General features: G+C 42.9%; 1 protein-coding gene across 6 annotated transcripts in view; it reads left to right on the top strand.

Annotated features, from left to right (window-relative positions):
* tsen54 (TSEN54 tRNA splicing endonuclease subunit) overlaps positions 1-13,259 on the top strand; it is a 191,490-nt gene that overhangs the window by 5,584 nt on the left and 172,647 nt on the right. The window contains exon 1 of one of the 6 annotated variants that reach the window (XM_060901456.1): positions 2,457-2,505. The exons of the other annotated variants lie outside the window; for them this stretch is intronic. The gene's annotated coding sequence lies outside the window, so the exon portion shown is untranslated. Of the gene's footprint in view, positions 1-2,456; positions 2,506-13,259 lie in introns of those variants that run through there. 6 annotated transcript variants of the gene reach the window in all.

The raw sequence follows: 13,259 nt of genomic DNA, 5'->3' as shown, positions 1-13,259 counted from the left end.
AACTTCTTAGTCTGTTGAGACATGGCCCGTTATAAGTTTTTCCTTTACTGTATTTACTAGTTTACTGAGCGCGCTCCAGGGCTGGCTGGGGCGGGCTAGCTAGCTAGCGCTCCGGGGCTGGCCGGGGCTGGCTAGCGCTCCGGGGCTGGCCGGGGCTGGCTAGCGCTCCGGGGCTGGCTCAGTAAACTAGTAAATACAGTAAAGGAAAAACTTGAGACTGAAAGGTTTTAACAGTCATCCAAATGACTGAACGTAAACGTTGCTACAGCAACATACTAGGTACTATGATGTTGACATTAGCTAGCTTGCCGTCCAAAATGGCGGACACCGGGGCGTCACGTGACCCTGTGATGTCAGGTGAAATACCTCAATATGTAGACTGTCAGAAAACTCTGTCACAACTTTTTCAATTGTTTCATTTTTATTATTATTGACGGCGTTGTCCTCTCGAGTAGCCTATAAAATTCATTCAGCAGGTAAAAACCAGATCCTAATTCATTAGCCCAGTTTCTCTCCAAACAATGCAATGTATGCAACCTGAATTTCTAATGTAAAATAGGCATACATGGCATGAAATGTGTATCATTTATGGCTTTATTTTCCAAATACAGTCAACCTTAGTGTGTGAGAAAATTCCCCCTCTCTAATTTTCCCCTCCGCTTCTTTTTAAATGAAAGCTACACTCGATTGGTCAATGTTGTATCTGCTGAGTTCTCGCATGGGAGAGTGTGACGAGATGAGGCACCGAAGGGGGAAAAAAACCAACTTGCTGGTCTCCGTGCAGCAGTGCACGGCATGAGGGAGCGAGAGACAGTGCAGCACCTACAGCTCCTAACAAGCAGCCTGCAATCGCTGCTCCCGTTGTCATTTCAGAGAGCCGGTTTTCCGACACATCACTAAATTTGTTTTGTGAAAGACTACTGATCGTCTTTGAGCAAGGGTGTTACGAACTGAAACTTTTTAGGTGTACAATATTGGAAAATGTGAAATGTGGTTGGTCGCTGTGAGTGCACATTGAACTATTAACTAGGCTACTGAGCTGTTGCATTTGAAAAGGGTAGCCTGCATGTTGCATTCTCTGCTATTGAAAGCGTATGCCGTTATACATGCAAAGTTGTGACTTTTTTGGCCTGACGTGACTTGCTCACTTCCCAAAAATATTTTAAGCTTAATGGCTCCCTGGAATTTTAAGAAAAAAACCCCATTACAGTTCATGAGTTACCTGTCGTTCCCTGAGCTCTGCATGCAGGTCTGGGTGGTTGTCTTTTAAGTGTTTAGCAAGGTTGGAGGTGTTGCCGCCCTTCGCCAGACATGTTTTTAAACACCGTTTGCAAATGGGTGCATCTGAGTTTATTGGTTGGCCTTCCGCATCTGGGGTAAAGCCAAAATACTTCCATATTGCACTTCGCGCTCCTGGTTTGTCAATTAGGGGATTGACAGGTGCAGCAGCCATTCTCCTCTCCTGCTCCACTCAGCTGTAGCCTAGTTACAACGCGACGTCACGTGGTGAGTTTGCCGCGCTTTTGCAAGTACCGGTACTTTACAAATGCAGTATAGTACCGTTTTAAATGCCTCAGTACCACGATACTATACTGGTACCGGTATACCGTGCAAGCCTAACTAACAGTACTAATCTCTTATTTAGACTACTCCTAGAGGAAGCCAAGTCCAGGAAGTCAGTGCTCTCTCCAAAAGTGTTTTTTTTTCAACAAGGCCAAAACCAGAGGACTTGGAAGATGACTTGGATTATTTCTTGAATCATCATCCCCAGCAGAAGGCAGAGAAGGCTATAGTGCAGAGAGCTTTTTCTTGCAAAGATGGCACAAATAAGAAATGGCTTTCATACAGCGAAGACAGACAAGCACTCTTCTGCTTCCTTTGTATGGCATTTGCTAAGGTTACAGCTAGCAGTTTGTTCATCACTGGCATGATGGACCAGAAACACATACGTCAGAGAGTGGAAGAACATGAGAGGAGCAATCTACACAGAGGTTGTGCAGAAGCATATTTCCTTAGGTCCTCAAAACGCAATGTTGAGAACCTTCTCATGGGACATCAGATGTCTCTTTGTAAAGTGCAGGTGCGCAAGAGGCGGCAAGTGGTGGAGCGCATCGCAGATGTGGTGAAGCTCATTGGAAAAAAAGGTTTGAGCTACAGAGGGTCACAGTTGGAGACAGCATACGTGCTTGATACAGTGGATCATGACAACTTCTTGGAAATTGTGTTGCTTTCAAAATATGATGTTTGCCTCAAGGAACATCTCACTCTTTGCATAGAAAAGAGTAATAAAATACACCAGTCTGGATCCAGAGGTGGTAAAGGTTCTCTAGTTACTTTCCTGTCCAAAACAGGACAGGAAATACATATGTGAACATATTTGTTCCGCCTCCATCATCCGCCTCCATCATCCGCCTCCATCATCCACCTCCATCATCCACCTCAATCATCCGCCTCCAGCATCCGCCGCCATCATTCGCCGCCCTGGCCCCTGAGTGGGCCAGTCAGGTACTAAATTCCCGGGCCACTTTTTTGCCCCAGTCCGCCCCTGGCCTTCTCGGTCAATAGCTTCTGCTTTGTGGCCATTTTTCTGATTGGGGTGGGGTATGGAGGTATGGTATGTTTGATGCTTCGGTGGGGAAATGTACATGTTCCAGCAGCTCACAGATGGAGTCAGGAATAGACAGTAACAAAAAGAAATGGAGTGCAATGAAGTATAAAATAAGTAAAAACACAGGCCATGTATTTAATGTACACAACAAAGTAAGAATGGAACTTAAGAGTAGTACTTCACCTGAAGTAGCAATATTGCACTAATTAGGGCCCGAGCCCGAATGGGCGAAGGCCCTATTGTTCTTGTAAGAGTTCACTCTTCTTCTTCTTCCGTCTTCTTCTTCTTTATTTTTCTCTGCTGTTGGGCCATTTTCGGGGCGCTTGCCATGGGTGAAAACGAACGAAATTTGGCACCAGTTCCGAGAATTGCCACCGCTACTCAGAACCAGAAGCCCAAACTTGGCCGGGGCTCTGGGCCTCTATAGCGCCCCCTAAGTCGTTGTGATTTTGGCCTCCCGCATTAAGGTGCCTGGGTGCCGTGTAGTTTGTAGTAGTGGCATGCCATTTGGTACGCATATGTATCTCACTAAGCCGGACAAAAATGTAATGCCAATGCATTAGCCACGCCCAACAGGAAGTGAGGTAATTTCACTTTTGTGCGAAATGCATGGCCACGAAGACGGCGCAACTCCTCCTAGACCGTTCATAGGAATGTCACCAAAATTGATACACATCATCTACAGACATGGCTGACAAAAGTTACTAAATACGTTTCACGTAGGATAAACCGTTCAGAAGTTATACGTCAATCAATTTTCGATGCAAAATTTTACATGCTTAAAAATTCATAAATCTTCTGATTGCTCAAAACTGCTCATACTTCACACGCAAATCACTCATTGGGCTTCTGACATGTTACCCAATTTCTGTGATATTTCGCCACTGGGGGCGCTATTTTTGGGCAAAAAATCCAATCTTTCCTCAAATTTGGTCAAACTTCACGGCCACCCTCTTACTACCTCCCATGTCATGTATACCACATTTTGGGAATTTTCGTCCATGGGGGGCGCTGTTTTTGGCCGACGCAATTGCTCCAAAACGGGTTTTTGGTAAATAATTCCATAATGCTTTTCCTTCACACCACTACCTTGTGATAGTACGTTGCTGTTGTAGACACTTATTTTTCCAACTCATAATCGCTCATGTACAGCATAGCGCCACCTACTGACATGGGAAAAACCAAAAAATTTATTCTTCAAAAATCTATATCTCATCTTCTATTTACTCAATTGTCATCAAACTTCATACGCAAACTCTTCATAGCTCACCTGACATATACGCCAGATTTTGTGCACTTTCGCCCCTGGGGGTGCTGGTTATGGCAAAAATGATATTGCAGCTTCTGATTTGTCAAACTTGGCAAGCAAACTCTTTACAAGACCCTTATTGGGGCGCTTGCCATGGTCGACAACGCACGAAATTTGGCTCCTTTTTCTTAGACTGCCACCGCTACTCAGAACCAGAAGCCCAGATCCAGGCGGGCCTCAGGGCCTCTATAGCGCCCCCTAACGTGTTGTGATTTTTGCCTCTCGCATTAAGGTGCCTGCTTGGCATATAGTTTCTAGTTATTATTATTATTATTATTAGGGCCCGAGCACCGTTCAGTGCGGGACCCTATTGTTTTTGAAGGACTATTATTATTATTATTATTATTATTATTATTAGGCCCCGAGCACCGTACAGTGCGCGACCCTATTGTTGCCATGTGTCCAATTCTGTGCTTTGTCGCCATTGTGGGAGTGATGTCTCTTGCCGAAGAAGCTGTGGAAGGTCTTTCGCGGGGACGCATGCCCCCGCCCCCCTTGGCCGCTGGCGCGAGGGCCCGTCAAGGCCGCTTGCGGCTTTAATTATACTTGCAACTTAAATAGAAATACTTCTAGGTAGTGAATGTTATTGCACAGCATAACATTTAAAGTGTGAACGTGACTTTGGCATGAGGGGAAAAGCGATCACCATGACTCGTTGTTTTACACTGAGCAGCACACGGAAACTGTACTGTGTGGAAATGCAGTGCATATCAGTCCCTGTCGTCTTATTCCCCCCTCCCCCCCAAAAAAAATCTCTTTTCCACCTGCCAAGATGGTGGCTGGCCAAATTCCTGAATCAATTCAGTGTTCACAAATGGTTATGAACCCTTTTGGTTATACACAAACTTATCCAAAAATGATCTCTATCAAAACCTTGTGTTAAGAACAACTTGAGAGACCCAAATCTTCAAATAAGTTATGAGCAAGTGTGTAATGAGCCTAGTTAGTGTAAACAGAGTAGTTGCTGTAGTATCCAGCTGGCTTGTTGGGGTAGGTATGCTGCACATAGCTCAGGCCCAGAAATTCTTTTTTTTTTTTTCTTTTTTCACCAGCCAGCTGGACTAGTTACCTTCCAAAGTAACTAGCCAAACAGAAAATCAACTAGCCAAAATGTTCATGTACGAATTTTACTTCTGTCAAAAATAACGCAAAAGAGTAGTTACCATTGTTCATGACTAATGTGCATTTATTTCAAGACCTGAGTATTTTGATACTGTTGAGTACATAAATGAGAACAACACAGAGCACCAAAATATAATCTCAACAAATAATAATATATTGGAAAACTTGGCAACTTGGTGTATGAGTATTGAAAACAAATATACTTACTATTATGACTATAGCACCCAAAATATGTCCAACATGCTTTCTGTATTTAACCATTTATGAGAGAGAAAGCATTAGGAGCTTCATATTGACTAGGCATCAACTTGAAAAATTATTCCATAAAAATCGTATCGCAGCCAAGGCCTACCCTGCTCCCACGTTTGCTTAAAAGTCCTTTGTCGTTTCTCCTTCTCGTACGCTTTATCGGTGGCCTTTTTCTCCTCTTCAGACCGAGGTCGCTTTGTCCCCGTCTCTGGCGGTTTCTGTACACCTTTCAGAAAATTCCACATCGCAACATAGCTTTGGTAGATGTAAACAACAACAAAGTGTTTAAATGGGCGATAATGTGGCCACATCTATTGAATTTGATAACGTGATGTGGCAGCGGGGGCGTGGCCAAGCAGCGGTCTGTGAATGGAGGGCGGAGTCAGGGAAGGTGCAATGATTCCACCACTTACCTGATGGGGATTAACCTGTGTTTGTGTGTCTTCCTCAGTGACCGTGCCCTTTAAAAGGAGAGGAGAGCAGAGAAAGGGAGCTCTCTCCCCAACCAGAACACGCGTGCGTGCATGGCTGGGAAGTGATAAAAGGCTGAAAAGCTAGCAATAATAGTTCATTGAAAACTCAGTTCTGGCCTGCCGTGCTCCACCCACCTGGTCCAATACTACACGTGATTACCGTGATATAAAACGAGATGCGTTATATGCATGCGCAGTAGTGAAAAAACCGATAGCCTGACTCGTGCACGATATGATTCGGAATTCTTCGGTATTTTCCGTCCTGCCGATTGACACGGCACACATGCTTAATATGTGGTGGCTTTAGTTGACAGTGTGTCTGAATCTTCGCTTCATATTTTTATTTTCAACTAGCCAGCCGGGCTGGCTAGTGACAGGAATTACCCGCCAAATGACAAATTAAGTCTCCTCGGGCGACTGGACCACCACGAATTTCGAGCTGTGTAGCTGCTAGTCAATATCGACTGCTTGTTTAACCCTCTGGAGTCTAAGTGCCCGCCGGTGGGCAATTTGACACTTCTCCAAAAACACATCTGTAACCCTGTGAGTTTTTGTCATTCAAACATGTGACACCATTAAAAACCTTGAAACTTCTAGTTTTCAAATATATATATATATATATATATATTTGAAAATAAATTTTATATATATATATATATGAAATAAATTATATAGCTGGCCCTTTTTAGGCTACGTTTACATTACGTCGAATCAGCGGATCATCAGATTAACGTTCTTAAAATGATTCGCGTTTACACTAAAACCGTTAGCCGTGCACACAGCAACACCAATACGCGGATACGCTCGGCTCCGCAGGCATCCTGCGCTCCAAATCACTCCACCCTGAACAGCGAGTGCCCTCTGGAGGGTGCGCACTCCGGCCCTGCGCAGCTCACAGAGCGCGCGAGTGAAGTGAACAAGCCACGATTCGGGACTGAGCCGCTGTGTGTGTGATCCCAGCGCATATCACTTATTACTTGCAAGTGGAAGGATGGCAAGCCTAAAGACAATCATAACTACACAGTGGGCAGTATTTGCATCAGTATTTGCAGTATTTTCATACTTTTATACTCTTTAATGAAAGGTGATACAAGGCGGAAGTCCGCGCCGTTTTTCAGCAGTCGCGTCACATGACCAACGCCAGCGAATCAGGAAGGTGGATGTCACAGTGACGTTGTCCAATGAGACGCCAGCTAGAGCTCAGCACAGCGTATTCGCGTATTCTGAATGTTTACACAGCACTGGAGCTGATACGATCTAGATTGAATACGTGGACGCTGGCGGATTCCCGTTTCCCCACTTTTCCAGGGGGGTTAATGTAAACGGACAGTGCATCCGCGAAGAAAACGAGACAGATACGGTCTAGTGTAAACGTAGCCTTAAAGAGAGTGAAAAGAAATCTTTGGATTTTCTGTACTGTCTGACTGCAGCAGCCCCCGAGGCCACACCTATCGCTATTCACATGTAAAGTACCCGGTGCTTGAGTGGCTATTCAGAGGTGAGAGCACGCCCCATTCAGCCAGAATAAACAAAGCCATGCTTCCACTCATGGGGGAAGGCAAAGGCAATGTCCTGCCAGAGCACATGGAAAGTGACAGGGGGGTGGGGGCCATCAGAGGTGTTTCACGCCCATCTAATTAGTATTCGAATAACAGAGACACTGGCTTGACATACAATTACTTTTTTACATTTTGTATGGAAACAACAAAACATTTCTAAATGCTCTTTTTACTTTTATGCAGCCAACACTTGTTTACAAGGTTCAAACTTCAAAAGTCTTGGCTAGATATATTTATTGTGTGTTTTCTTGCACTGTTTGAAGACCTCTAAAACCTGTTTTTTGTACAGTTGTGTTTACACTCAATTTAAATAAAACGTGTTTGTATTACATTCACTTTACTTTCATATTTTTTTGTTAGGCTTTTCAGAATACAACCATATGTGCCACTTTTGCATAGATGTTTACAGTTAGTTGAAATACTTGAAAATGTTAGGGTGTTGCAAACAGCCTCAAAGTCTCTGAAAGGCCTTAGACTCCAGAGGGTTAAGTGAATTATTTGTCACAAAGCACTTGGCAATTAAAATGCATGTATATTTAAAAAAAAAGTATTCTTAATTATTTTAAGAAGACAGGAGTGCATAGCGATGGGGAATAATGGCTCTTTGAAGGGAGCTGGACCTTATGGCTCCATTCCTTTCCAAGAGCCATTCAAAAATAACTTATTGAGAGAGTTCCTGTGGCAGCCGCATGGAGTAGACGCAACGCACGTGCTCCTGCTCGTTTCAAACTTTTTCACTCCTTCAACCATTTATTTCATAACCAAAGTATTGAAGAATTTGTGCAATTATTTTATTTCACTCGCGTCTACTTTAAAATGGCTTCAAAGAGTGGCAAAGGTGGAAAAAAGGACGATTCATTGACTAGCTTAACGATGGAGGCTATCTCGGTGCTACTGAACCAGCCAGCGCTCGAAACTAACGGTGTCCCGATGTCCCGGGGACCATAAAAAATGTCATCGGGACACAAAATTATCATATCTGGGACAATCCCGGGACAATGGAAAAAAATAGATCTAGAAAAAAAGTTCTACATTAATATTATTTACAAAGCCGTAACACATACGTAGACATTCACCTAATTTGTCAATTTTAAAACGTTAACAGCGAAAAATACATATTAGCTACACTTTCGATGCACCTGCATCCGGAGGCTACAGAGCAGCGCATTCTGTTCTAGAATCTTCGGCCGGAGTCCGCATTATATGGACTTGGAATGGAATTGCTACCGCACACGCTGCGCCGACTCTTGCCAGAACAAAAATACAAAATATAAAATACAACAGGAATGATGTGGATGATATTGACGGAAGATACCGTTCAACAGAATAAGTGAGTTTTCTTGGTGTCTTTCTAGTTCAGAAAGTTTAGTCAGTCAGCAGCACAACTAGGCTCGGACCTGGCACTATGCTGATGTTGCTAACATTTGCACCCACGTTTCGGCAGCGAAAGTTCATAAAATGGATAACGGAAAGTTCATAAAATGGATAACGGAAAGTTCATAAAATGGATAACGGAAAGTTCATAAAATGGATAACGGAAAGTTCATAAAAATGGATAACGGTAATGGATAACGGAAAGTTCATAAAAATGGATAACGGAAAGTTCATAAAAATGGATAACGGTAATGGATAACGGAAAGTTCATAAAAATGGATAACGGTAATGGTGAAAATTATAAGTTGGCCTTATAAGTGCCAACAGATATTCAAGGTATAAGTAGATGAAATGAACATAAAAGGGGTCTTATTTTCAACTAAAGTGTACTGCAGATGTAGGGAGTTGAAACATTTTCTGAATGAGCTAGTTGGCCCCTTTAAATAAACGGGTATCTATTCATACAGTGAGATCGCCAAAGTTTAATAAACTGAAAATGCAATAACTGTAATTTTGAAGTAGATGATGTGTAGGACATGTGTCGCTTGTGTCTTGTGACTTATTGTAAAAATGATATAAAGGGTTCAAAATCGCATAGTTACAAATATAATAGTAACTTCATATGATAATATTAACCACTGGTTATTTCAGAGAGGAAAAAAATGGGGACACTATTGCTTCCATTCGGGACAATACAACACAGAATTCGGGACCACTGGGGGACACAAAGAAAAAAAGTTAATTTCGAGCCCTGGAACCAGCACCGCGAGGCATTAGCTACAGACTTCAGGTCCTCTTTCAGCTTGCTGGAAATGAAATTCGACCAAGTTCGGTCCACTGTAGAAGAACATGGCCAGCGTCTGAGTTCACTCGAGCTTGTTTCTGAGGACCTGAGCCAATGTGTCAGTGAGCTGGAAAATGTCTGCTCCAGCCTCTGTGAAAACAACTCCAAGCTAAAGTCGTCGATCTGGAAGGAAGGAACAGACGGCAAAACCTACGCATCCTTGGCCTAACGGAGACTACTGAAGGAAGGTGACCCATGGAATTCTTCTCTGATCTGCTGTGTGAGGTTTTCAGGAAGGAAATGCTTTCCTCCCTGCTGGAGATCGATAGAGCCCACCGTTCACTGGCACCCAAACCGGCCCCGGGACAGAGACCGCGGCCGGTCATTCTTCGGTTTCACCGTTACCCGATAAAAGATCTTCTGATTCGTGAGGCTAGACGGAGGGGGAAACTGGACTACTGCGGCCAGCAGATCTGTATTGTGGAGGATTACTGCCCAGAAGTTTTGAGCCAGTGCACTGAATACAGGGAAGTAATAACTGAGCTTTACAACCAAGGACTCAAGCCCTCACTACTGTACCCTGCTCGGCTCCGTATCACACTTTCCAGCGGGGAGAGGAAGTGGCTGCGATCAGTGGATGAGGCATGGAGATGTCAACGGCCTCCCAAGTGTTTCGCGCACATCATAAAGGACTGCTTAGTGACTGTGGCTGACGGATTATTGTGGTTCTTAACTACTCTGTTTGGCCGCTGTCATACTTTTTGTTTTTCCCCTTATCTCTGGTGGCGAGGTCTTTCTGCCTCCGCTGTCAGAGTCAAGGTTACCATGACAATTAAAGCAGCGGCGGTGTGAGTACTTTCCTCTTCTTTAAACTTAACGGACTATTCTATCGTGGTAGGAATAACACTAAAGTTCACTGGTAACTTTTTTTTTTTTTTTTTTTAAAGTAACCATTTGTGTAGTCTTCTGTACATTATTCAAGGTCACATGAGCAACCCATTGGGGCGTTGCTTTTCCTAGGTTTGTGTTCTTAAAGAGATGTTAACATAGGAGTGTAGTTTATGTTCTGAATAATAATGCAGGAGCTGAAGATGTTACTACAGGAAGAATTCTGTTAGGTGGATAATGGAAGTTTTGAAGAGCTTGCTGCTATGTTCTTTGGCAGCTGGCTTGTTGTGGGAAGGGGGGCGGTTTCAGAACCTACACCGTTTTGGAAGCCTGTAAAAGCCCTGGCCGCACACATGCCATTTCCCCCCAGGATTTTGCAGGCCTTTTTTGTGATTGTTGCAGGCTAAAATGTCTGTTGCGGGTTTTTTTTCCAAAAAATTGCGATGAAAGTTGCGGTGTTTTAGGTTTTTGTTGTGATTACATTGCGGGAGGAAGTGAAGGTTGCGAGAAATTGTGATTTTCTCTTTTTGTGATTAAAATTGAGTATGTTAAATATTAAGTTATTACTGAAACTATTGATTTAAAAAAAAAAAAGACACCTGAGAAATGGTCCTATAAACAACTTTACTAGGGATGAGCAAGTACAGCATTATCTGTATCTGGAAGTGGGCAGGATTTAACACGGAAGTGGGTCGGTTGTCTTGAAATGGGTGGGGCTTTAACCCGTATGTTATTTTAAGCATGCAATTGATATGGGTTGATCAGAAATTATATTTATTGCTGATTAGAAAACTTTACAGGACAGCATCAGCATTGAGCTTCAGATCAATGGTTTTGATCAATATAGCAGACAAACTATTTACAGAACAAGTTTTGCAACAATGAATACAACACGCGTGGCTGCAATTATGAAATGTAATGAACAAGAGTTTTCATACTTTTTTTTTTTTTTTTTTTAATTTCCACACTGTGTGTAGCTTAATTTGTAATATTTATACCACTACTACCTAGTGTCAGACATTCAGTGCGTGAAGTAAAATAAAACTGGTTAGAGCCAACTGACGGTTTAAAAAAAAAACTCTGACGATCGTGTGTGTGTGGCTTAATTTGTAATACTTGTACCACTACTACCTTTATTTTTACATGAATTACAGCAAGAAAGTGTCAGACACTCAATGCGTGAAGTAAAAAAAAATGTTTTTAACCGACGGTTAAAAAAAGGAAAAAAAAATCTCCGACAGGCAGAGACGCAACGCGAGTCGCTTTCTACCAAGCACCACGTCTGAACGAACCCATGTTTACCAGAACTCTACTGGTTATAAGGAAGTACAAACTGAAATAAAAACAAACTTGAAGCTGAAGAAACCCGAAACGTTAACGGAAAAGAGCCATGAACCTGAGTGACTGAGGGAGAGACAGAGAGCTGTTCTCTGTGTGAGTGAGCAGAGCGGTGTGTGTAGGGGAGGGGCACTGTGACGCTGTGTGAGGATTTTCATTCAGTCCAAGCACAGATATTGACTCGTATAATACTTGTACTCGGCAAAAGTGCTTTATCTGTACCGGATACTCATTTCAGCCGAGTATCCGGCTCAACCCTAAACTTTACCAATATAAAAGATTACCAGGACTACAAAAGTGCAGAAAAAATAGGCTTTACTTGTCCACATGCACCTGTTTGTTCAAAAGTTAAAGTGCATAGAACCTCACACCACAACATGAAGTTACCTTAAAATATAATACAAACGCCTCAGCTTTCATGTAAGAAAAAAAAAACTATTAATACTAGTACTGTGTGCAGGCAGTCTCTCCTGAAGACTAAATTATTGTTTAATTATAAACTAATAAAATAAATGGCTCAGGCTTCATAGAGGGGGAAAAAAAAAATTTGAACAGAATCTCACAGTATGATGCTGAAGCTGCCTAAACAATGGAAAATTAAAATACCATTTTGGCAAAAATGTTGGCATCACTTAATTTCTTGTATTAAGTGAAAAAATAGTGCACACAGTCCTTATAACACACTTTCAGTAACCGAATTTAAGCCTATATAAACTCTGACTCGCACATGCTGCTTCTCTTGAATGTATACACAGAAGTAAGGCGGAAGGTAGTTTATCGACGTCACCTCAAGACTATGCCAACGACTGGGGAATGTTGCGGTGATTAGGTGGGTTAAACTATTATATACGTGCCCAACTGCTTCTATCCTTACCAATTCTCAATGCTCTCAACCTTTCAATCTTAATAGGGGAACCCGTCAAGGGTGCACTTTAAGCCCATTGCTTTTCGATCTGACCATAGAGGCTCTAGCAGTTGCATTTTGTAACTGCAAGGTTATTTCAGGGATTTGGAGGAAAGGAATTGGAACACAAGTGTCTCTATACGCTGATGATCTTTTACTTTTTATATCAAACCCAGGTACCTCTTTACTTGTAATGCTATCCTTACTTGCTCAATTTGGCCAGGTTTCGGGATATAAACTAAATTTACACGAGTGAACTTTTTCCTGTGAATACAGAGGCACTTGCTTTAAAATATACCAGCCTCCCCTTTAAGATTGTGGAAAATAAATTTGACTACCTTGGTGTAGTTGGAACGTAGTTGGAACGTTACCGGTCGATCTACGTTCCGACTCTCACCTATGGTCATGAGCTTTGGGTAATGACCGAAAGAACAAGATCGCGGATACAAGCGGCCGAAATGAGTTTCCTTCGCAGGGTGGCTGGGCGCTCCCTTAGGGTGAGAAGCACAGTCACTCGGGAGGAGCTTGGAGTAGAGCCGCTGCTGCTCCACATTGAGAGGAATCAGCTGAGGTGGCTCGGGCATCTTTTTCGGATGCCTCCTGGACGCCTCCCTGGAGAGGTGTTCCAGGCATGTCCCCCTGGGAGGAGGC

Source organism: Neoarius graeffei, chromosome 20 (genome assembly GCF_027579695.1).
Source record: "Neoarius graeffei isolate fNeoGra1 chromosome 20, fNeoGra1.pri, whole genome shotgun sequence".
Taxonomy (NCBI): domain Eukaryota; kingdom Metazoa; phylum Chordata; class Actinopteri; order Siluriformes; family Ariidae; genus Neoarius; species Neoarius graeffei.
This window is presented reverse-complemented; position numbering and strand designations above follow the sequence as displayed.